The following is a 26,755-nucleotide window of genomic DNA, read 5'->3' as shown; positions in this document are numbered from 1 at the left end:
CAATCTTTAAGTGTGGGGAGGTCGATACCGATCACCATGGGTTAGGTATTTTCTGACTCAACACCAATGTTTAAATTTCTCTGTAGTTAGTTCTTGCATTTGCATGTTTGATTGCATTATAGTTAGATTTTGTGCATATTTTATCACCACTTGGTTGAAGTAATAAATTTCTTTTCAAGACTTTATTTTATAATATTTCACTAATTTAAATTAAAAATTAAAATTTTTTATGTGTTAAATTTGTTTGAAGTTGTATTTGGAACATGGTTTTTGAGCCAAAGAACACACAACCTGTGAGATTTGAGCTTATTTACATGGTTACATTATTTAACCATAAATTTTTATTCTTGTTGGTTTTCTTCTCTATGATTGCAATCGTTGCTTTGTTCCATTCTATATGTCCATTATTTAGTGTATGTACATGCTTGCATATGATTGAGGCTATATTTGATTATTAACTCACTTATCCCAAATAAAGCCTACCCTTTTATGTCACCCTTGTTAGCCACCTTGAGCTTTTTACTCCCCTCTTGTTTTATAACCACATTACTAGCTATAAGCAGAAAAACAAAATAAAAATTCCCAAGTTGAATTCTTGGTTAGCTTAAGATAGATATTGTGTATAATTTAAGTGTGGAGAATTTTATGGGAACATGGGATGATAGAAAAAAGTACGAAATTGAATTGAATAAGTTATTTGAAAATTTGGAAAGCATGCTCATGTGAAATCAAAATAATTAAATTATCATTGCATTGATAAGAAAATAAAAAAAATAAAAAAATAAAATAAAATAAATTATTAAGTAATTAAATAAGGGGATACAAAAAAATATATATATATTACCCCAAATGCAAAATAAAAAGAATCAATGCACATGGGACAAAACTTAAAAACAAGTTTGATACATGAGCGTGTAATACAAAAGTGGGAAAAATTTGGGTAGCTAGGTAAAGAATTTTAAATTATATAAAGTGTGTATGTTAGGTGAGATCTTAGACTAATCAAGGATTCACTTTGTTAGCTCACTTAGCCTTATACATATATCCTCACCTCTACCTTAGCCCCATTACAACCTTGAAAAGACCTCATGATGTTTGCATTAGTACATTAAATATTTGTTGATTGGTTAGATGAAGAACAAACTTTAGAAAGCATGATTAGAGAAGAATAGAGTGATTACCCTATACACTAGAGAGACTAGAGTGAGACATACACTACTAGTGAGGGTTCAATGCTTGATTCTATGTTCCCTGCTTTCATGAGCTATCTTCTTACAAGTTTACTTGTTTTCACTGTATGATTTGAATTAGTGGAATTTGAATTATTTTTGTCTTGGAGAACTTATTTACTTTTAACCAAGTAGGTAGAAACATCTTTGCATGTAGTTGCATTCATATAGATAGGTTGCATTTCATACATTCTATCATTCCTTTTCACTCCTTTATAGCTTCTCTTGAGCTTAGCATGAAGACATGCTAATGTTTAAGTGTGGGGAGGTTGATAAACCACTATTTTATGGTTTGTCTTGTGCTTAATTGAGTGGATTTTATCAATCTTTCATACACTTATTCATACTAAATGCATGGGTTTACATTCTCCTTCCTGATTTTGTGCTATGATTGAAAACATGCTTCTTTGGCTTATATTTGCTAATATTAATCCTCTCTTATTACCATTAGATGCCGTGATATATGTGTTAAGTGTTTTAAGAGATTACAGGGCAGGAATGGCTTAGAGGATGGAAAAAAAGCATGCAAAAGTAGAAGGAATACAAGAAGTTGAAGGAACTGCAAAGCTGTCAGCCTGACCCTATCGCACTAAAACGACCATAACTTGAGCTACAGATATCTGAATGATGCGATTCCAGTTGAGTTGGAAAGCTTCCAAGGCTTCGATTTGATATATAATTTACCATAGTGGCCGTACAGATAGACGACGCGAATGCGCGCTCAACGCGGACGCCTCGCATCTGCAAAAATCAACATGGCAAATTTCATAACCAGCGAATTCTGGGCTATTTTCGGCCCAGTTTCAAGCCCAGAAAATACAGATTAAAGGCTGCAAAGTGGAGGAATGAAGGGGATAATTCAGATCAAACTCATAATTCACTTTTCATAATTTAAATGTAGTTTTAGAGAGAGAGAGGCTCTCTCCTCTCTCTCAGGATTTAGGATTAGGATTCCTCTTAAAGGATTTAGGATTTATTATTATTTCAACTTACAATTCTTCTGAGCTCCAGGTTTAATATTCCTTTATTTTGACTTCTCTTCTACTTTGAGATACTTTAATGCTTTTATTTGTATTTGACTTATGTTGCCCAATTGGCTTATGAACTTTTCAATGTTACATTTGACTGCTTTTATTAATGCAATTGAGGTATTTTAGATTTATGCTTGCTTTATTCTATTTATGATGTCTTCAATTTGATTTAGAATTTTCCCTTTTGGCTCTGGTTAAGTAATTGGTGACGCTTGAGTTATCAAATAAAGCAGTGGTTGAAATTGGCAGATCGCTCTAAAGCTAGTCTTCCCACAGGGACTGAATAGGACTTGAGGATCAAACTAATTATTCCACTTGACTTTTCGTTGCTTTAGTAAAAGTTAACTAAGTGGGATTAAAATCCAATTCTCATCACAATTGATAAGGATAGGACTTCCAGTTCTAATACCTTGCCAAAAGTTTATTTTATTATTACTATTTTAATTTTACTTGTCATTTAACATACTTCTTCCTTACTTTCAAAACCCCAATTTACAAGACTCATAACTAATAATAAGAACACCTCCCTGCAATTTCTTGAGAAGACAACCCGATGTTTGAATACTTCGGTTATCAATTTATTTAGGGGTTTGTTACTTGTGACAATCAAAACATTTGTACGAAGGGAATTTCTGTTGGTTTAGAATCTATACTTACAACGCGACTATATTTTTACAAAATTCTTTACTAGAAAAAATCCTAATGTCAATGCCGCACAAATACGCAAACACTAAACCAAAGGATACTCCTCAACTTAACAACGAAAAGAATTCTCCAAATGCGGAGCCATGGAGGCGCTTCAGGACCGTTTAAAACAACTTGAAGAAGAAGCCCTACGTCAACGAGAGGCTGAGAAAGACCTACAAAGGGAAATAAGACGACGCTGGGAATTAGAGGACAAACTCTTAAAACTCGAAGCCGATCTCAAGGCCAAAGCTAATCGATCCTCTCATGAGGATAGCTCCTACAAGGACCAAGATCCATTTACCAAGGAGATCTTGAAGACCAAAACCCAAAAGACTTTAAACTCCCGGATATGACTTTGTATGATGGCACTACAGATCCCGGCCATCATCTCAGCAATTTCAGAAGTAAAATGTACCTCACTGACGCCTCAGATGCAGTTCGCTGCAAAGCCTTTCCAACTACTTTAACAAAGACAGTAATTAGATGGTTCGATAATCTACCTCCTAGGTCCATCTCAAGCTTCGACGACTTAGCCAAGAAGATAAGGCTAAACACGCCACAAATCTATTAGGAATCAAGCAAGGAGATCGTGAAAGTCTTCACAACTACATGGAAAGATTCAATAAAATATGCCTGGACATACAAAGCCTACCAACAAAGGCTGCCATTGTGGGACTTATCAATGGCTTGCGAGAGGGACCTTTTAGACAATATATATCAAAAAAACACCCCACATCTCTGAATGAAGTGCAAGAACGAGTAGAGAAGTACATCAATATAGAGGAAAACTCTCGACTAGGAGAGACCTCAAAATCCGAATTCACCTATCCCTCCCGGGATAAGGATAAAGAGTCCAAAAAGAAGGAAGATCGACATGGGGAAAAAATAGAAAAATACCACAATTACACCCCTCTTCGGGTGTCTGATGAGCGGATAATTTGTATGCTTTTTGGCATTGTTTTTAGTATGTTTTTGCTAGTTTTAGTTGAGTTTTTATTATATTTTTATTAGTTTTTAGTTAAAATTCACTTTTCTGGACTTTACTATGAGTTTGTGTGTTTTTCTGTGATTTCAGGTATTTTCTGGCTGAAATTGAGGGACCTGAGCAAAAATCTGATTCAGAGACTGAAAAGGACTGCAGATGCTGTTGGATTCTGACCTCCCTGCACTCGAAGTGGATTTTCTGGAGCTACAGAAGCCCAATTGGCGCGCTCTCAACGGCGTTGGAAAGTAGACATCCTGGGCTTTCCAGCAATATATAATAGTCCATACTTTGCCCAAGATTTGATGGCCCAAACCAGCGTTCAAAGTCACCCTCAGAATTCCCAGCGTTAAACGCCCAAACTGGCATAAGAATGGGAGTTAAACGCCCAAACTGGCACTAAAACGGGAGTTTAACGCCAAGAAGAGTCTCTACACGAAAATTACTTCATTGCTCAGCCCAAGCACACACCAAGTGGGCCCGGAAGTGGATTTTTATGTCATTTACTCACTTCTGTACACCCTAGGCTACTAGTTTTCTATAAGTAGGACCTTTTACTATTGTATTTTCATCTTGGTTCTTCTGGTTCCCTCTTTGGGGCCGAAACCAATGATCACACTGTTCTTATGTATTTTCAACGGTGGAGTTTCTACACACCATAGATTAAGGTGTGGAGCTCTGCTGTACCTCGAGTATTAATGCAATTACTATTGTTCTTCCATTCAATTCCGCTTGTTCTTTGTCCAAGATATCACTTGTTCTTCAACATGATGAAGGTGATGATTGACGCCCATCACCATTCTCACCCATGAACAAGGTGACTGACAACCATTCTTGTTCTACAAGCATCCGAGGCTTAGTGAATATCTCTTGGATTCTTCGGAGTCTTCGTGGAATAGGCAGGACCTGATGGCGGCATTCAAGAGAATCCGGAAGGTCTAAACCTTGTCTGTGGTATTCTGAGTAGGATTCAATGATTGAATGACTGTGACGTGCTTCAAACCTGTAACCTACTGGGCGTTAGTGACAGACGCAAAAGAGTTATTCTATTCCGGTAGGGGAGGGAACCAAACCGGTGATTGGCAGCACTGTGACAGAGTGTGTGCATTAGCTTTCACTGCGCGGATGGGAGGTAGCTGCTGACAACAGTGAAACCCTACACGAGCTTGCCATGGAAAGGAGTAAGAAGGATTGGATGAAGACAGTAGGAAAGCAGAGAGATGGAAGGGAAGGCATCTTCATATGCTTGTCTGAAGCTCTTACACCAATGATATACATAAGTATCTCTATCTTTATCTTTATGTATTTTCGTTTATCACTATACCCATTTGAGTCTGCCTGACTGAGATTTACAAGATGACCATAGCTTGCTTCATACCACCAATCTCCGTGGGATCGACCCTTACTCACGTAAGGTATTACTTGGACGACCCAGTGCACTTGCTGGTTAGTTGTGCGAAATTGTAGTGATCACAATTTCGTGCACCAAGTTTTTGGCGCCGTTGCCGGGGATTGTTCTTGAGTATGGACAACTGACGGTTCATCTTGTTGCTTAGATTAGGTATTATTTTTCTTCAGAGTTCTTAAGAATGAATTCTAGTGTTTCAAGGTGATGTTCTTATCATCACCAAAGCTGATTGATCATCATCAATTTAGCTCTTGAATGCAATGTCTTGCTGAAGCTTAGCTAGCTATGTCTAATTCCTTTAGACTAAAGCTTTAGACTAACATTGCATGATTCCTGGAATTTTCATTAAAGAACTTTGATACCTTTATTTCCCTTTCACTTAATTTTCGAAAAAAGCCAAAAAAATTACAAAATCATAAAATCCAAAAATATTTCTTGTTTGAGTCTAGAGTCTCATCTTAAGTTTGGTGTCAATTGCATGTTTCTGTTCTTCTTGCATTTTTCGAATTTATGCATGTGTCTTAATTAATCTTCAAGTTGTTCTTGATGATTTCCTTGTTTTGATCTTTGAATTCTATTGACTTGAGTGTTTTGTTGTTTCTCATATACAAACTGCTAAGTTTGGTGTCTTGCATGCATTGTTATTTGATTTTAGTTGCATTTTGATGATTCCTCATTATTAAAAATCCAAAAATATTTTTAATTTGTGTCTTTTCAAGTCAATAATACAGAGAATTGAAGATTCAGAACATACTGCAGAGGAATTATACAGAAAAAGCTGAGCATTCAAAAATGCCCAGTGAAGAAGGCAGACTGGCGTTTAAACGCCAGCCAGGGTACCTGGTTGGGCGTTTAACGCCCAAAAAGGTAGCATTTTGGGCGTTAAACGCCAGAATGTATACCATTCTGGGCGTTTAACGCCAGGATGGTGCCAGGGGGAAGATTTTGTTTTCAAATCAATTTTTTTTCAAGTTTTCAAAGTTTTTCAAAATCAAATCTTTTTCAAATCATATCTTTTCAATCAAATGTTTTCAAAATCAATTTCTTTCCTTTTTCAAAGATACTTACTAACAATTAATGATTTGATTGAACATTTTTTGCCTTTTCTGTTGAGGAAGGTTTTATGTTTGAATCATATCTTTTCTTGTTAGGCAAGTCATTAATTCTTAAAATCATATCTTTTCAAATTGTTTTCAAATCATATCTTTTAAAATTGTTTTCAAATCATATCTTCTCAATCACATCTTTTTAAAACCATAACTTTTCAATCAAATCTTTTTAATCACATCTTTTTTTTTTTAAATATAGTTTTCAATCAAATCTTTTTTTTCTAATTTCAAAATCTTTTTCAAAAATCAATTGATTTCTTCTTCACTTTGAATTTTCGAAAATTTTCAATCAAATTTTCAAAATGTTTTCAAAATCCTTTGATTGAATTTTCGAAAATTCTCTTCCCTCCTTCCCACATCCTTCTATTTTTGGAGTACTACTCCTTCTAAATGCACAATTCGAATTTTATCAATTAAAATTCGAATTCTCCTTCTCCTTCTTCTTTCTATTTCTGTTTTCCTCTGACATTTCAAGGAATCTCTATACTGTGACATAGAGGATTCCATATTTTCTTGTTCTCTTCTCTTTCATATGAGCAGGAGCAGAGACAAAAGCATTCTTGTTGAAGCTGACCCTGAACCCGAGAGGACCTTGAAGAGAAAGCTAAGAGAAGCCAAAGCACAACTCTCTTTAGAGGACCTACCCGAATTCTTCAAAGAAGAAGAAGACATGGCAGCCGAAAACAACAATAATGCAAACAATGCAAGGAAGGTGCTGGGTGACTTTACTGCACCTACTCCTGATTTTTATGGGAGAAGCATCTCTATCCCTGCCATTGGAGCAAACAACTTTGAGCTTAAGCCTCAATTAGTTTCTCTAATGCAACAGAATTGCAAGTTCCATGGACTTCCAATGGAAGATCCTCATCAGTTCTTAGTTGAATTCTTGCAAATCTGTGACACAGTCAAGACTAATGGGGTTAACCCTGAGGTCTACAGACTGATGCTATTCCCTTTTGCTGTGAGAGACAGAGCTAGAATATGGTTGGATTCTCAACCTAAAGAAAGCCTGGACTCTTGGGAAAAGCTAGTCAGTGCCTTCTTGGCAAAGTTCTTTCCACCACAAAGATGGAGTAAGCTTAGAGTGGAAGTCCAAACCTTCAGACAGAAGGATGGAGAATCCCTCTATGAAGCTTGGGAAAGATACAAACAATTAATCAGAAGATGTCCCTCAGACATGCTTTCTGAATGGAGCATCATAGGTATTTTCTATGATGGTCTCTCTGAACTATCTAAGATGTCCTTGGATAGCTCTGCTGGAGGATCTCTTCATCTGAAGAAGACGCCTGCAGAAGCTCAAGAATTGATTGAAATGGTTGCAAATAACCAATTCATGTACACTTCTGAAAGGAATCCTGTGAACAATGGGACTAGTCAGAAGAAAGGAGTTCTTGAGATTGACACTCTGAATGCCATTTTGGCTCAGAATAAATATTGACTCAACAAGTCAATTTGATTTCTCAAAGTCTGTCTGGAATGCAAAATGCACCAAGCAGTACTAAGGATGCTTCATCTGAGGAAGAAGCTTATGATCCTGAGAACCCTTCAATGGAAGAGGTGAATTACCTAGGAGAACCCTATGGTAACACCTATAATTCTTCATGGAGAAATCACCCAAATCTCTCATGGAAGAATCAAGAGAGACCTCAACAAGGTTTCAATAATAATAATGGTGGAAGAAACAGGTTTAGCAATAGCAAGCCTTTTCCATCATCTCTGACTCAGCAAAACCACTCAAAGTTTCATGACTGAAACTAGATCCTCCTCAAAGAACTGAACTCAGCCTACTGAACTTCCCCCAAGCACTCTCCCAAGTAACACTGAAGAAAATCCAAAAGGAGAGTGCAAAGCCATAAATATGGCCGAATTCTGGGAGGAAGAAGAGGCAGTGAACGCCACTGAGGAAGGCCTCACTGGACGTCCACTGGCCTCCAATGAGTTCCCTAATGAGGAACCTTGGGAATCTGAGGCTCATACTGAGACCATAGAGATTCCCTTGGACTTACTACTGCCTTTCATGAGCTCTGATGAGTATTCTTCCTCTGAAGAGGATGAGTATGTCACTGAGGAGCAAGTTGCTAAATACCTTGGAGCAATCATGAAGCTAAATGACAAGTTATTTGGAAATGAGACTTGTGAGGATGAACCCCCTTTGCTCACCAAAGAACTGGATAACTTGTCTAGGCAACAATTGCCTCAAAAGAGGCAGGATCCTGGGAAGTTTTCTATACCTTGTACCATAGGCACCATCACCTTCAAGAAGGCCTTGTGTGACTTAGGGTCAAGTGTGAACCTCATGCCCCTCTCTGTAATGGAAAAATTAGGGATCTTTGAGGTGCAAGCTGCAAAAATCTCACTAGAGATGGCAGACAATTCAAGAAAACAAGCCTATGGACTTGTAGAGGATGTTCTGGTTAAGGTTGAAGACCATTACATTCCTACTGATTTCATAGTCCTAGAGACTGGGAAGTGCATGGATGAATCCATCATCCTTGGCAGACCCTTCCTAGCCACAGCAAAGACTGTGATTGATGTTGATAAAGGAGAGTTGATCATTCAAGTGAATGAAGAATCCTTGGTGTTTAAGGCCCAAGGATATCCCTCTATCATCATGGAGAGGAAGCATGAAGAGCTTCTCTCAAAACAGAGCCAAACAGAGCCTCCACAGTCAAACTCTAAGTTTGGTGTTGGGAGGCCACAACCAAACTCTAAGTTTGGTGTTGAACCCTCACATTCAAACTCTAAGTTTGGTGTTGGGAGGGTCCAACACGGTTCTGAGTATTTCTGAGGCTCCATGGGAGTCCTCTGTCAAGCTAATGACAGTAAAGAAGCGCTTGTTGGGAGGTAACCCAATGTTTTATAATTAATTATTTTCTTTTGTTATTTTACTTTATTTTGTAGGTTGATGATCATGAGAAGTCACAAAATCCATTGAAAAAGCAAAAACAGAATGAAAAACAGGAAGAAAAACAGCACACCCTGGAGGAAGAAGCTGCTGGCGTTTAAACGCCAGTAAGCCTAGCAGTTGGGCGTTTAACGCCCAGTCTGGCACCATTCTGGGCGTTTAACGCCAGAAAGGGGCACCAGACTGGCGTTAAACGCCAGAAAAGGGCTAGAACCTGGCGTTAAACGCCAGGAATGGGCATCAGCCCGGCGTTTAACGCCAGAAATGGGTCAAAACGTGATTTTTGATGCCAATTGATGCAGGGATGACTTTTCCTTGACACCACAAGATCTGTGGACCCCACAGGATCCCCAAACAACCCTACCACTCTCTCTTCTTCTTCACCCATTCACCAATCACCTCAACATCTCTTTCTCTTCACCACTCACATCCATCCTTCATAAACCACCACTTCTCCCCATACATGGCCGAACACAAAGCCATTTCCCTCTCCTCCATTTCTTCTTCTTCTACTCTCTTCCCTCTTCTTTTGCTCGAGGACGAGCAAACCTTTTAAGTTTGGTGTGGTAAAAGCATTGCTTTTTGTTTTTCCATAACCATTTATGGCATCCAAAGCCGGTTCAACTGAGAAGGCATGACCTCAAGCCCATCACTAAGAAGAAGATGGAGCAAACAAGAGACCCCTCTCATCATGAGATCCCTGAGATACCTCAAGGGATGCACTTTCCTCTACAAGACTATTGGGAGCAACTAAACACCTCCCTAGGAGAATTGAGTTCCAACATGGGACAACTAAGGGTGGAGCACCAAGAACATGCCATCCTCCTCCATGAAATTAGAGAAGATCAAAGAATCATGAGAGATGAGCAACAAAGACAAGGAAGAGACATTGAGGAGCTCAAGCACTCCATAGGATCTTCAAAGAGGAAGAACAAGCCGCCATCACTAAGGTGGACCCGTTCTTTAATCTCCTTGTTCTTTGCTTTTCTGTTTTTTGAAAATTATGCTTTATGTTTATCTATGTTTGTGTCTTATGATCATTAGTGTCTTAGTGTCTATGCCTTAAAGCTATCAATATGAATCCATCACCTTTCTTAAATGAAAACTATTTTTATCACAAAAGAACAAGAAGTACAGGATTTCAAATTCATCTTTAAAACTAGCTTAATTAGTTTGATGTGGTGACAATACTTTTTGTTTTCTGAATGTATGCTTAAACAGTGCATATGTCTTTTGAATTTGTGGTTCATGAATGTTGGCTCTTGAAAGAATGATGAAAAAGGAGACATGTTACTGAGGATCTGAAAAATCAATAAAATGATTCTTGAAGCAAGAAAAAGCATTTAAAAAAAAAAAAAAAAAAAACGAAAAAAAAAGGGACCGAAAAAAAAGAAAAAAAAAAAAGAAAGAAAAAGAAAGAATAAAGTTGTGATCCAAGGCAAATAAGAGAGTGCTTAAGAACCCTGGACACCTCTAATTGGGGACTTTAGCAAAGCTGAGTCACAATCTGAAAAGGTTCACCCAATTATGTGTCTGTGGCATGTATGTATCCGGTGGTAATACTGGAAGACAGAGTGCTTTGGGCCACGGCCAAGACTCAATAAGTAGCTGTGTTCAAGAATCATCATACTTAACTAGGAGAATCAATAACACTATCTGGATTCTGAGTTCCTAAAGAAGCCAATCATTCTGAACCTCAGAGGATAAAGTGAGATGCCAAAACTGTTTGGAGGCAAAAAGCTACTAGTCCCGCTCATCTAATTTGGAGCTATGTTTCATTGATAATTTGGAGTCTATAGTATATTCTCTTCTTTTTATCTTATTTGATTTTCAGTTGCTTGAGGACAAGCAACAATTTAAGTTTGGTGTTGTGATGAGCGGATAATTTGTATGCTTTTTGGCATTGTTTTTAGTATTTTTGCTAGTTTTAGTTGAGTTTTTATTATATTTTTATTAGTTTTTAGTTAAAATTCACTTTTCTGGACTTTACTATGAGTTTGTGTGTTTTTCTGTGATTTCAGGTATTTTCTGGCTGAAATTGAGGGACCTGAGCAAAAATCTGATTCAGAGACTGAAAAGGACTGCAGATGCTGTTGGATTCTGACCTCCCTGCACTCGAAGTGGATTTTCTGGAGCTACAGAAGCCCAATTGGCGCGCTCTCAACGGCGTTGGAAAGTAGACATCCTGGGCTTTCCAGCAATATATAATAGTCCATACTTTGCCCAAGATTTGATGGCCCAAACCGGCGTTCAAAGTCACCCTCAGAATTCCCAGCGTTAAACGCCCAAACTGGCATAAGAATGGGAGTTAAACGCCCAAACTGGCACTAAAACGGGAGTTAAACGCCAAGAAGAGTCTCTACACGAAAATTACTTCATTGCTCAGCCCAAGCACACACCAAGTGGGCCCGGAAGTGGATTTTTATGTCATTTACTCACTTCTGTACACCCTAGGCTACTAGTTTTCTATAAGTAGGACCTTTTACTATTGTATTTTCATCTTGGTTCTTCTGGTTCCCTCTTTGGGGCCGAAACCAATGATCACACTGTTCTTATGTATTTTCAACGGTGGAGTTTCTACACACCATAGATTAAGGTGTGGAGCTCTGCTGTACCTCGAGTATTAATGCAATTACTATTGTTCTTCCATTCAATTCCGCTTGTTCTTTGTCCAAGATATCACTTGTTCTTCAACATGATGAAGGTGATGATTGACGCCCATCACCATTCTCACCCATGAACAAGGTGACTGACAACCATTCTTGTTCTACAAGCATCCGAGGCTTAGTGAATATCTCTTGGATTCTTCGGAGTCTTCGTGGAATAGGCAGGACCTGATGGCGGCATTCAAGAGAATCCGGAAGGTCTAAACCTTGTCTGTGGTATTCTGAGTAGGATTCAATGATTGAATGACTGTGACGTGCTTCAAACCTGTAACCTACTGGGCGTTAGTGACAGACGCAAAAGAGTTATTCTATTCCGGTAGGGGAGGGAACCAAACCGGTGATTGGCAGCACTGTGACAGAGTGTGTGCATTAGCTTTCACTGCGCGGATGGGAGGTAGCTGCTGACAACAGTGAAACCCTACACGAGCTTGCCATGGAAAGGAGTAAGAAGGATTGGATGAAGACAGTAGGAAAGCAGAGAGATGGAAGGGAAGGCATCTTCATATGCTTGTCTGAAGCTCTTACACCAATGATATACATAAGTATCTCTATCTTTATCTTTATGTATTTTCGTTTATCACTATACCCATTTGAGTCTGCCTGACTGAGATTTACAAGATGACCATAGCTTGCTTCATACCACCAATCTCCGTGGGATCGACCCTTACTCACGTAAGGTATTACTTGGACGACCCAGTGCACTTGCTGGTTAGTTGTGCGAAATTGTAGTGATCACAATTTCGTGCACCAGTGTCCCTAGTGGATGTCTACAAAGAAGTTTGCCACAATGAAAAAATACCCCCAGCTCGACCACTCAAAGGCAAAAAAGGAGAAAGAAATCGGACCGAATATTGTGAATACCATCGAATCTGCGGGCATTCCACCAACGAATGTTTTGACTTAAAGAATGTCATAGAAAAACTAGTTAAAGAAGGGAAATTAGATCGGTACCTGGCCACCCGGGACGATGAGCAAAGAAAAAGAAGAAGGGACGAAGATATCGGACGAACCGAGCGATCACCTCGTACACCAGAAAGACATGTCCACATGATACACGGTGGATTTGCGGGAGGAGGAATCTCCAAATCATCTCGCAAAAGATATCTTAAAGAAGTATATCATGTTGAGGGGAAAGAGGAAGCACCCGACATCCCCGCAATTACTTTCACCAAAGAAGACGCATCTAGTACCATCTCGGGACACGACGATCCTATGGTCATCACTATTATATTGGCAAACACAAATCTCCACCGCACGCTGATAGACTAAGGGAGCTCTGCCGACATCTTATTTAAAACTGCCTTTGACAAGCTCGGCCTGGAAGAAAAAGAACTCAGAGCATATCCGAACAGCCTGTTCGGACTAGGAGACACCACGGTTCAACCACTTGGATATATCTCACTACACACAACATTCGGAAAAGGAAATTAGTCAAGAACACTCAAGATAGACTACATTGTGGTCAACGTGAGTTCAGCTTACAACGCCTTAATAGGTCGGACAACATTGAATCAGCTCGGCGCAACAGTCTCGACTCCACATCTATGCATGAAATTCCCAACGGTAGAAGGGATAGCTACAATAAAAGCAAACCAGAAGACGGCGCACCGCTGTTACAACAAAAGTCTAAAGCTCAGAGACAGAGGAGAAAAATTCCACACAATCGAACTCGGTGGAGTTCAGAGGCGGGAAGCACTCCGCCCACAACCCGAAGGTGAAGTAGAGAAAGTCCAGATCGGAGACATCCCGGACAAAACAACCAATATTGGTACGATCCTAAAAGGAGACCAAAAAGAATCACTCGTATAGTTCTTACAGGATAACGTCGACCTCTTTGAATGGAATGCTGCAGACATGCCAGGCATAGACCACAAATTAATGTGCCACAAGTTGGCGGTCTACCCAGGATCTCATCCAGTACAACAGAAACGAAGAAAGCTTGGATCAGAATGATCCCAAGCTATGGAAGAGCAGGTACAAGCTCTACTGGAGGCAAGATTCATAAGAGAAGTCAAATGCCCACTAGGGCTAGCTAACATCGTCTTGGTGAAAAAAATCAAATGGGAAGTGGCGAATGTGCACCGACTACACTAATCTCAACAAAGCCTGCCCAAAAGATCCTTACCCACTCCCAAGTATCGACGCTCTGGTAGATGCCTCCTCCGGGTATAAATATATCTCGTTTATGGACGCATATTCAGGATACAATTAAATCCCAATGTATCCACCCGATCAAGAAAAAACTTCCTTCTTAACCCCAAAAGCAAACTACTGCTACATCGTCATGCCTTTTGGTCTTAAAATTGCGGGAGCTACTTATCAAAGATTAATGAATAAGGTCTTTATGGATCACATCGGAAAAATTATGGAAGTCTATGTGGACGACATGTTAATAAAGACACAAAGTGAAGCGACGCTATTGTCCGACCTGACCCAAGTATTCGACACTATAAGACAGCATGGCATGCGACTCAATCTTGTAAAATGCACCTTCGTAGTGGAAGCTGGCAAATTCTTGGGTTTTATGCTAACACAAAGAGGAATCGAGGCAAATCCGGATAAATACCAGGCCACACTCGACATGAAGAGTCTGACTTGTGTCAAAGAGGTACAACAAGTCAACAGGAGGTTGGTGGTGCACAAAATTGTGATCTCTAATAATGGCATTCAACTTGGTATGCGCATCTACTAACTCAGCACTTTCTTCACAACTTCGCACAACTGACCAGCAAGTGCACTAGGTTGTCGAAGTAATAAACCTTACGTGAGTAAGGGTCGATCCCACGGAGATTGTTGGTATGAAGCAAGCTATGGTTATCTTGTAAATCTCAGTTAGGCGGATAATAAATGGTTATGGGATTTTTGAAAATTATTAATAAATAAAGCATAAAATAAAGATAGAAATACTTATGTAAATCATTGGTGGAAATTCAGATAAGTGTATAAAGATGCTTTGTCCCTATTGAATCTCTACAACATACTGCTTTCTTACTTTCAATCCTTCATACTCTTTTCCATGGCAGGTTGTATGTAGGGTATCACCGTTGTCAATGGCTACTTCCCATCCTCTCAGTGAAAAAGGTCCAAATGCTCTGGTCATAGCACGGCTAATCATCTGTCGGTTCTCGATCATGTCGGAATTGAATCCATTGATTCTTTTGCGTTTGTCATCACGCCCAACAATCGCGAGTTTGAAGCTCATCACAGCCATTCAATCCTTGAATCCTACTCGGAATACCACAAACAAGGTTTAGACTTTCCGAATCCTCAAGTGTGGTCGCCAATAATTCTAGCTTATTCCATGAAGATTCTGATTAAGAAATCCAAGAGATACTCGCTCTTTCTAAGGTAGAACGGAAGTGGTTGTCAGTCACGCGTTCATAGGTGAGAATGATGATGAGTGTCACGGATCATCACATTCATCATGTTGAAGTGAAACGAATATCTTAGAACAAGAATAAGCTGAATTGAATAGAAAATAGTAGTAATTGCATTAAAACTCGAGGTACAGCAGAGCTCTACACCCTTAATCTATGGTGTGCAGAAACTCCACCGTTGAAAATATATAAGTGATAAAGGTCCAGGCATGGCCGAGAGGCCAGCCTCCAAAACGTGATCAAAGGATCAAAATACAATCCAGAGATTATCCAAAGATGTCTAATACAATAGTAAAATGTCCTATTTATACTAGATTAGCTACTAGGGTTTACAGAATTAAGTAATTAATGTAGAAATCCACTTACGGGACCCACTTGGTGTGTGCTTGGGCTGAGCTTGAGCTTTACACGTGCAGAGGCTTCTTTTGGAGTTAAACGCCAAGTTGTAACGTGTTTTTGTCGTTTCACTCTAGTTTATGACGTGTTTCTGGCATTTGACTCCAGAATGTAGCATGGAATTGGCGTTGAGCGCCAGTTTGCATTGTCTAATATCGAATAAAGTATGGACTATTATATATTTCTGGAAAGCTCTGGATGTCTTCGTTCTAACGCCATTGAGAGCGTGCCGTTTGGAGTTCTGTAGCTCCAGGAAAATCCATTTCGAATGCAGGGAGGTCAGAATCCAACAACATCAGCAGTCCTTTGTCAGCCTCCTTATCAGAGTTTTGTTCAGGTCCCTCAATTTCAGCCAGAAAATACTCGAAATTACAGAAAAATACACAAACTCATAGTAAAGTCCAGAAATGTGAATTTAACATAAAAACTAATGAAAACATCCCTAAAAGTAGCTAGATCTTACTAAAAACTACCTAAAAACAATGCCAAAAAGCGTATTAATTATCCGCTCATCATTTGGCAGCCTTGTCCAGATTTCTAGCCGAATCGGCAATAAGATCTCTTCCCTTCTACACCACTCTAAGGAAGGGAAAGAAGTTTGAATGGACGATGGAGTGCGAGCAAGCCTTCCAAGATTTCAAAAGATTATTAGGACAACCACCTATCCTAACTCGGCTGTGGGAAGGAGAACCACTCATATTGTATCTCATGGCAGGAAGTCGGGCAATAGCCTCAGCACTAGTTCGAGAAGATGACAGTGGGCAACAACCCGAATACTTCATCAGTAATGCATTACAAGGATCCGAGCTGAACTACCAAAAAATAGAAAAATTTGCCTACGCCCTCATACTAACATCTCGACGACTTCGTCCATACTTCAAAGCTCACACCATTCGGGTTTGGACCAACCAGCCCAATAAAAGGGATTTTACAAAAAACAGACCTAGCGGGTAGAATCTTGCAATGGGCAGTCGAGTTGTCCGAATTCGATCTTCAATACGAAGCTCGGAGAGTCATCAAATCACAATACCTGGCCGACGTCATTGCAGAATTTACAGACACACCGAAAATCCCCACAGAATAGAATCTCTACGTGGATGGTTCCTCAAATAAAATTGGAAGCGGCGCGGGTATGAAAATTGAAAGCAACCAAGGAACCCAAATCGAACTCTCCCTCAAATTTGGGTTCCCTGCCTCGAACAACCAAGCGGAATATGAGGCACTACTAGCTGGTTTGAAGCTGGCTAGGGAGGTTGGAGCTCAAAAGCTTATCATCTTCAGCGACTCACAAGTAGTCACTTCACAAATAGCAAGGAGCTACCAAGCCAAAAATCCCACCATGAAAAAGTACTTGCACAAAACTAGGGAACAGCTCGGACAACTCGGAGAAAATGAGGTCCGTCACATACCCCGAGAATAGAATGCCCGAGCTGACGCACTCTCAAAACTAGCCAACACCAAACCAGGGGGCAACAATAGAAGCCTCATCCAAGAAATTCTATAGAATCCATCAATCTCGAAAGAAAAAAAAGTCCTAGCCATAATAGGTCAGGATCAAGGATGGATGACTCCCATAATTAATTACCTCAAAACGAAAACACTCCCCACGGAGGAAAAGGAGGCAGAGGTTAAAACGGGAGGAAAAATTCTACACTCTCATAAATAATACTCTATTCAAAAGAGGAATTTCAATACCATTGTTAAAATGTGTGCCAACTTCCAACACAAAGGAATTTCTAGAAGAAGTACACAATGGCATTTATGGCAATCATCTCGGAGCGCAAGCACTTACCAAAAAAGTACTCCGGGTAGGATTTTATTGGCCAACTCTACAAAAGGAAGCCACAGAGTTCGTAAAGACATGTCCACCATGTCAGAAACATGCCAACTTTCACATCGCCCCGTCAGAGGAACTCATCAGCGTGACCTCACCTTGGCCATTCGCAAAATGGGAACTCGACCTTCTTGGACCCTTCCCTCAGGGATCGGGACAAGTTAAATTCCTCATAGTAGGGTTACACTATTTCACAAAGTGGATCGAGGCAGAACCCCTAGCTAATGCCACTGCTCAAAGAAGTCAAAAATTCCTATATAGGAACATTATCACAAGGTTCGGGGTTCCATACTCCATCACCACAGACAATGGTACCCAATTCACAGATGCAGGCTTCAAAAAGTTAGTGGCTGACTTGAACATAAAACAACAATTCACCTCCGTAGAACATCCCCAAGCCAATGGACAAGCCGAAGCTACCAACAAAGTCATATTGGCTAGGCTGAACTGGAGATTACAGGACGCAAAAGGAGCCTGGGCTGAGGAGCTCCCACAAGTCCTATGGGCATATCGAACAACGCCATATTCCGCTACAAAGGAATCTCCCTTCCGATTAGCATACGGAATGGAGGCAATAATCCCAATAGAGATTGAAGAAGGGTCGCCCAGAGTGATCCACTATAATGAGGAAGCCAACTCCCAACTTCAAAGGGAAGAACTCGACCTACTTCCGGAAGTCCAAGAAAGAGCTCGGATCAGGGAAGAAGCGTTAAAATGTCGAATGGCTTCGAGATACAATCAAAAGGTAGTACAGTGAGTTTTTGTCGAAAACGACCTCATCCTAATCCAAAATGATATCGAAACAACCCGATCTGGAGAAAGAAAGCTGGCAGCAAACTGGAAAGGACCCTACCGAGTCATAGAAGTACTTGGAAAAGGTTACTACAGACTGTCCGAACTCGATGGGCGAGAGCTTCCTAGGTCATGGCACGCCTGTAACTTAAGAAGGTACTATAGTTAGGGATGATAAAGGATCTTAGGTTAAGGTGCACTCTTTTTCTTGAAAAGGTTTTTTAATGAGGCGCTAAGCCAAGACCTACAAATCACCCGATTTAAGGGGATAAAACTCCCGCATGTATATATTTGCATTTTCTTTTGAATAAAATCTGTTTAGATCTTCTACAAATTCTCAAGCCGCAATAATCTGAAACATTCATCGTTCGATTATAAAGCTACAGATCGGCAGAAAGTGAAAATCAAATTCACTACACGATCACGATAAAGACCAACAGAGATGAAAACCAAATTCATTAAAAGGTCGACCAAACGAAGATTAAACCCAATTTCTACAAAATCGGCAAAGATGAAAATATAATAATGCAAGAAGTTATCGAAAGTGATCCATAGAAAGGACCTGACGAGGTCTTAATAAAATGGATTGTTAAAAAATAACTTAAAGATTGGCCGACGTAAAAAAGTAAGACCAGTCATAATAACCAAAGTTATAGGTAAATCCCTGGAAAGAGGTCTGGCCAGCCCTATAAAAGTGGATTACTATAACTTAGAAGGGCCCGACATGATGAAGTCGGCCCAAAACACAAAGTTATAAAAGTAATCCCTGAAAGAGACCGGAATAAGGTCCAAGAAAGAGGATTACAAAAAAAACTTAGAAGGGCCCGACATGATGAAGTCGGCCCAAAACACAAAGTTATAAAAGTAATCCCTGAAAGAGACCAGAACAAGGTCCAAGAAAGAGTATTACAAAAATAACTTAGAAGGGCCCGACATGATGAAGTCGGCCCAAAACACAAAGTTATGAAAGTAATCCCTAAAAGAGACCGGAACAAGGTCCAAGAAAGAGGATTACAAAAATAACTTAGAAGGGCCCGACATGATGAAGTCGGCCCAAAACATAAAGTTATAAAAGTAATCCCTGAAAGAGGCCTGAAAAAGGCCCAAGAAAGAGGATTACAAAAATAACTTAGAAGGGCCCGACATGATGAAGTCAGCCCAAAACACAAGGTTACAAAAGTAATCCCTGAAAGAGACCTTAACAAAGGTCCAAAAAAGAGGATTACTAACAACGACCTGGACAAAACCAACATGACGAAATCGACATCTCGAAAACCTTAAGAGACCTAAACAAGGTCCAAACAAAACAAATTACTGAAAATAACATCAGGCAAAGGCTCGAGGGAATCAAGCCAATCTAAATAGGTCAGACAATGAAAGTTCCAACACTCCCAAAATCTAGAAAGGTACCAAAATGAGTGCAGATAGATATGTTACGAAAAACACAAGTTATAATAATAACAAACTCAAAGGGCTATCAAAACTAACCCCAAGAGCTTGGAAATTACTTTGTTTTTCAAAATAAAGTTGCTAAACAAGCAACTAGGAATGTAGCAAAAGTCAGTACCACCATTTACAAAATTTAAAGAGTTCAAAAAGCCCACAAGCCGAGCTATCCACACAAACATCCAGAAAATTCATTAAGGATCCAAAGGCTTCTCAGCAGCATCAACATACGGTGAGGGAGGGCGAGTGTGAAGAGACACAGCATCCACTGTCCCATCATCCCGGTTTAAGATTTGACAATCAGGTTCCAACCAGGAATAACCGACTTCAGGAACTGAAGAAGTCGGCACCAGAGGGGCTTTGGTAGCAGGCACAGAGGGAGGTTTAACGTCATCATCTTCGTCTGGGACAATCTTGCCATCCTTCACAATATTGTCAGGCTGAAGAGAGTAAGGTCGACCTCAGGGGCAAGAACCCGAACTTGCTTCTTCAGGTTCTCATAAGCAGCATTTATGCTGCCCACAAGGTGACCCTGGAGATCGGCATAATCAGCCCGGGCCGACTCCAACTCCCCTCTGAGGCGCATCACTTCCCTGTAGGTTGTGACATAGCTATCCTTGTGCCTCAACGCTGTGTCTTCAGCTAACTGCATAGAAGCTGCCAAGGCAACAGAACTAGCCTTTTCACTCTCCAACTCCTTCTCCAGCTTGGTCACTTTCACTTGGAGCTCCTCCTTCAAACCCTTCATTCTGTCAAACTCCCGCTTAGCCTCCTCCATAAAGGCCTTGGTAGCATGAAGAGGAAGATTTTAGGCAGTTCAGTACAGGGCAGTTCCCATATGTGCCATCTTGATGCTACTCCGAGTTATAAAATCTAAATGACGAAGGAGAGAAACATCATCCATAGAGAGGGCACCATAAGGACCGATCTGCTGGTCGACAAATCCAATAGGGTCAAAATCAGGTGCATACAGATTGAATGGTTCAATAGTCCGAGGTCTTTTAGAAGGAGGAACGGCTGTAGAAGAAGCCACAGCAGCAGTAAAAGACTGTGGATGATCCACTAAAAGAACTCGAGGAGTAGGGATCATTCTCCTCGGGCCAGGAGAGCTCGGCACAGACGGCTTCAACGGGACTTGAGAGGACCCTTCCCCATCCGCCTGGGTCGAGATGTTCTGAGCTGCAGTAGCCTTTCTCGCCTTTTTGAAATCCTTCATCGCGTCATTATTCTTGGCCATCTCTGAAAAATGAAAACCAACAGTTTTACAAACCAGGAAAGAAGGAGAAAGCAAAGTAAAAACAAGAAACAAAATATATCAACTAATACCCAAAGCAGTTCGAACAAGGGATGGATCCCCAAAAGATTTTTTAGTATCTAGATAAAGAGGTTCCCTCCAAGTATCCTCCAAGACATTCACAAAGGCCTACTCGACCTCGTCCAACATCTCTGATGAGCGGATAATTTGTATGCTTTTTGGCATTGTTTTTAGTAGATTTTTAGTATGATCTAGTTAGTTTTTATTATATTTTTATTAGTTTTTAGTTAAAATTCACTTTTCTGGACTTTACTATGAGTTTGTGTGTTTTTCTGTGATTTCAGGTATTTTCTGGCTGAAATTGAGGGACCTGAGCAAAAATCTGATCCAGAGACTCAAAAGGACTACAGATGCTGTTGGATTCTGACCTCCCTGAACTCGAGGTGGATTTTCTGGGGCTACAGAAGCCCAATTGGCGCGCTCTCAACGGCGTTGGAAAGTAGACATCCTGGGCTTTCCAGCAATATATAATAGTCCATACTTTGCCCAAGATTTGATGGTCCAAACCGGCGTTCAAAGTCACCTCAAGAAATTCCAGCGTTAAACGCCGGAACTGGCACCTAATTGGGAGTTAAACGCCCAAACTGGCACTAAAGCTGGCGTTTAACTCCAAGGAGAGTCTCTACACGAAATTGCTTCATTGCTCAGCCCATGCACACACCAAGTGGGCCCGGAAGTGGATTTTTATGTCATTTACTCATCTATGTACTAGTTTTCTATAAGTAGGACCTTTTACTATTGTATTAGAGAGAGCCTTTTGATCATGTTTTTATGATTGAACCCTCTTTGGGAGGCTGGCCATTCGGCCATGCCTAGACCTTGTTCTTATGTATTTTCAACGGTGGAGTTTCTACACACCATAGATTAAGGTGTGGAGCCCTGCTGTACCTCGAGTATTAATGCAATTACTATTGTTCTTCCATTCAATTCCGCTTGTTCTTTTACCAAGATATCACTTGTTCTTCAACATGATGAAGGTGATGATTGACGCCCATCACCATTCTCACCCATGAACAAGGTGATTGACAACCATTCTTGTTCTACAAGCATCTGAGGCTTAGTGAATATCTCTTGGATTTCTGATTGCATGATGCATGGTTGATCGCCTGACAACCGAGTGCTCGCCTGACAAACGAGCCAGCCATTCCGTGAGATCAGAGTCTTCGTGGTATAGGCAAGAACTGATGGCGGCATTCAAGAGAATCCGGAAGGTCTAACCTTGTCTGTGGTATTCTGAGTAGGATTCAATGACTGAATGACTGTGACGTGCTTCAAACCTGTAACCTACTGGGCGTTAGTGACAGACGCAAAAGAGTGATTCTATTCCGGTAGGGGAGGGAACCAAACCGGTGATTGGCAGTACTGTGACAGAGTGCGTGCATTAGCTTTCACTGCGCGGATGGGAGGTAGCTGCTGACAACAGTGAAACCCTACACGAGCTTGCCATGGAAAGGAGTAAGAAGGATTGGATGAAGGCAGTAGGAAAGCAGAGAGACGGAAGGGAAGGCATCTTCATACACTTGTCTGAAGCTCTTACACCAATGATATACATAAGTATCACTATCCTTATCTTCTATGTTATTTTCGTTCATCATCATATACATTTGAGTTTGCCTGACTAAGATTTACAAGATGACCATAGCTTGCTTCAATGCTAACAATCTCCGTGGGATCGACCCTTACTCACGTAAGGTATTACTTGGATGACCCAGTGCACTTGCTGGTTAGTTGTGTGAAGTTGTAGTGATCACAATTTCGCGCACCAAGTTTTTGGCGCCGTTGCCGGGGATTGTTCAAGTTTTGAGCAAGCTTTTGGTAACAATGCCTGGGATTGTTCTAGTTTGGACAACTGACGGTTCATCTTGTTGCTTAGATTAGGTATTTTTTTTTCGAAATTCTTGAAGATGAATTCTAGAGTTTCATGATGATTTGTTGAAATCTGGCTGGCTGAGAAGCCATGTCTAATCTGATTGGACCGAGGTTTCAACTTATCACCACAAGAGCTTGTTGATTTTAATCAATCTTGCTTTTGGAGCAGTGATCTGCTAAGGCTTGGCTGACCTTTGGTCATGTCTAGTGTTTTGGACCGAAGCTTTCTTTGAAAGCTTGGCTGGCTGTGAAGCCATGTCTAATTCCTGGACCGGAGTCTTAGACTAGCATTGCACTGATTCCTGGAATTCTCATTAAGAATTTTGATACCTTTTCCCACTTAATTTTCGAAAAATACAAAAAAAAAAAAATTTGCAAAACCATAAAATCCAAAAATATTTCTTGTTTGAGTCTAGAGTCTCATCTTAAGTTTAGTGTCAAATGCATGTTTTTGTTATATTTTTCGAATCCATGCATATATTTCTTGTTTTGATCTTTAAATTCTATTGACTTGAGTGTTCATGTGTCTCATATAGTGTCAGGAGCACACAAACTGCTAAGATTGGTGTCTTGCATGCATTGTTAATTGATTCTTGTTGCATTTTGATTATTAAAAATCCAAAAATATTTTTAATTTGTGTCTTTTCAAGTCAATGATACAAAGAATTGAAGATTCAGAACATACTGCAGAGGAATTATACAGAAAAAGCTGAGCATTCAAAAATGCCCAGTGAAGAAGGCAGACTGGCGTTTAAACGCCAGCCAGGGTACCTGGTTGGGCGTTTAACGCCCAAAGAGGTAGCATTTTGGGCGTTAAACGCCAGAATGCATACCATTCTGGGCGTTTAACGCCAGGATGGTGCTAGGGGGAAGATTTTGTTTTCAAAATCAATTTTTTTTCAAGTTTCCAAAGTTTTTTAAAACCAAATCTTTTTCAAATCATATCTTTTCAATCAAATGTTTTCAAAATCAATTTCTTTCCTTTTTCAAAGATACTTACTAACAATTAATGATTTGATTGAACATTTTTTGCCTTTTCTATTAAGAAAGGTTTTATGTTTGAATCATATCTTTTCTTGTTAGGCAAGTCATTAATTTTCAAATCATATCTTTTCAAATTGTTTTCAAATCATATCTTTTAAAATTGTTTTCAAATCATATCTTTTCAATCATATCTTTTTAAAACCATAATTTTTCAATCACATCTTTTTTTCTTAAATAAGTTTTCAATCAAATCTTTTTAATTTCTAATTTCAAAATCTTTTTCAAAAATCACTTGATTTCTTTTCCACTCTTATTTTCGAAAATCAATTAAGTGTTTTTCAAAATGTTTTCAAAATCTTTTACTTAAATTTTCGAAAATTACTTCCCTTCTTCTCACATCCTTCTATTCATGGACTAACACTATTCTTTAATGCAAAATTCGAACTCCATCTTCTTTGATAAGTTCGAATTTTCTACTTCTGTCTTCTACTTTTCTTTTCCTCTGACACCTCAAGGAATCTCTATACTGTGACATAGAGGATTCCATATTTTCTTGTTTTCTTCTCTTTCATATGAGCAGGAACAAAGACAAAGGCATTCTTGTTGAAGCTGACCCTGAACCTGAAAGGACCTTGAAGAGAAAGCTAAGAGAAGCCAAAGCACAACTCTCTTTAGAGGACCTGACCGAATTCTTCAAAGAAGAAGAAGACATGACAGCCGAAAACAACAACAATGCCAACAATGCAAGGAAGGTGCTGGGTGACTTCACTGCACCTACTCTTGATTTCTATGGGAGAAGCATCTCTATCCCTGCCATTGGAGCAAACAACTTTGAGCTTAAGCCTCAATTAGTTTCTCTAATGCAACAGAATTGCAAGTTCCATGGACTTCCAATGGAAGATCCTCATCAGTTCTTAGCTGAATTCTTGCAAATCTGTGACACAGTCAAGACTAATGGGGTTAACCCTGAGGTCTACAGACTGATGCTATTCCCTTTTGCTGTAAGAGACAGAGCTAGAATATGGTTGGATTCTCAACCTAAAGAAAGCCTGGACTCTTGGGAAAAGCTAGTCAATGCCTTCTTGGCAAAGTTCTTTCCACCACAAAGATGGAGTAAGCTTAGAGTGGAAGTCCAGACCTTCAGACAGAAGGATGGAGAATCCCTCTATGAAGCTTGGGAAAGATACAAACAATTAATCAGAAGATGTCCTTCAGACATGCTTTCTGAATGGAGCATCATAGGTATTTTCTATGATGGTCTCTCTGAACTATCCAAGATGTCTTTGGATAGCTCTGCTGGAGGATCTCTTCATCTGAAGAAGACGCCTGCAGAAGCTCAAGAATTGATTGAAATGGTTGCAAATAACCAATTCATGTACACTTCTGAAAGGAATCCTGTGAACAATGGGACTAGTCAGAAGAAAGGAGTTCTTGAGATTGATACTCTGAATGCCATATTGGCTCAGAACAAGATATTGACTCAACAAGTCAATTTGATTTCTCAAAGTCTGTCTGGAATGCAAAATGCACCAAGCAGTACTAAGGAAGCTTCATCTGAGGAAGAAGCCTATGATCCTGAGAACCCTTCTATGGAAGAGGTGAATTACCTAGGAGAACCCTATGGAAACACCTACAATTCTTCATGGAGAAATCACCCCAATTTCTCATGGAAGAATCAAGAGAGACCTCAACAAGGTCTCAATAACAATAATGGTGGAAGAAACAGGTTTAGCAATGGCAAGCCTTTTCCATCATCTTCTCAGCAGCAGACAGAGAGTTCTAAGCAGAATACTTCTGACTTAGCAACAATGGTCTCTGATCTAATAAAGACCACTCAAAGTTTCATGAATGAAACAAGGTCCTCCATCAGAAATTTGGAAGGACAAGTGGGTCAGCTGAGCAAGAAAGTCACTAAACTCCCTCCTAGCACTCTCCCAAGTAATACAGAAGAAAATCCAAAAGGAGAGTGCAAAGCCATAGATATGGCCGAATATGGAGAGGAAAGAGAAGAGGAGGACGCCACTGAGGAAGACCTCAGTGAGCGTGTACCAATCTCCTCTGAGTTCCAATGGGAATCTGAGGCTCAAAATGAGACCATAGAGATTTCATTGGACTTACTTCTGCCATTCATGAGCTCTGATGAGTATTCTTCCTCTGAAGAGGATGAGTATGTCACTGAAGAGCAAGTTGCTAAATACCTTGGAGCAATCATGAAACTGAATGACAAGTTATTTGGAAATGAGACTTGGGAGGATGAACCTCCCTTGCTCACCAAAGAACTGGATGACTTGTCTAGGCAGAAACTGCCTCAAAAGAGGCAGGATCCTGGGAAGTTTTCTATACCTTGTACCATAGGCACCATGACCTTCAAGAAGGCCTTGTGTGACTTAGGGTCAAGTGTAAACCTCATGCCCCTCTCTGTAATGGAGAAATTAGGGATCCTTGAGGTGCAAGCTGCAAGAATCTCATTAGAGATGGCAGACAATTCGAGAAAACAAGCTCATGGACTTGTAGAGAATGTTTTGGTGAAGATTGAAGACCATTACATTCCTACTGATTTCATAGTCCTAGAGACTGGGAAGTGCATGGATGAATCCATCATCCTTGGCAGACCCTTCCTAGCCACAGCAAAAGCTGTGATTGATGTTGATAGAGGAGAGTTGATCATTCAAGTGAATGAAGAATCCTTGGTGTTTAAGGCCCAAGGACATCCCTCTATCATCAT

At 40.0% G+C, this 26,755-nt stretch overlaps 2 non-coding genes across 2 annotated transcripts; both read right to left on the bottom strand.

Moving 5' to 3' along the window:
- Positions 1 to 7,521: 7,521 nt before the first annotated feature.
- Positions 7,522 to 7,629, bottom strand: LOC130953112 (small nucleolar RNA R71). The gene has a single exon (XR_009075284.1). It is a non-coding gene; the product is annotated as a small nucleolar RNA R71 (small nucleolar RNA).
- Positions 7,630 to 25,145: 17,516 nt separating this feature from the next.
- On the bottom strand, positions 25,146 to 25,253 carry LOC130953378 (small nucleolar RNA R71). Its single transcript, XR_009075548.1, has one exon. It is a non-coding gene; the product is annotated as a small nucleolar RNA R71 (small nucleolar RNA).
- Positions 25,254 to 26,755: the final 1,502 nt, after the last annotated feature.

Source organism: Arachis stenosperma, chromosome 9, assembly GCF_014773155.1.
Source record: "Arachis stenosperma cultivar V10309 chromosome 9, arast.V10309.gnm1.PFL2, whole genome shotgun sequence".
Classification (NCBI taxonomy): domain Eukaryota; kingdom Viridiplantae; phylum Streptophyta; class Magnoliopsida; order Fabales; family Fabaceae; genus Arachis; species Arachis stenosperma.
This window is presented reverse-complemented; position numbering and strand designations above follow the sequence as displayed.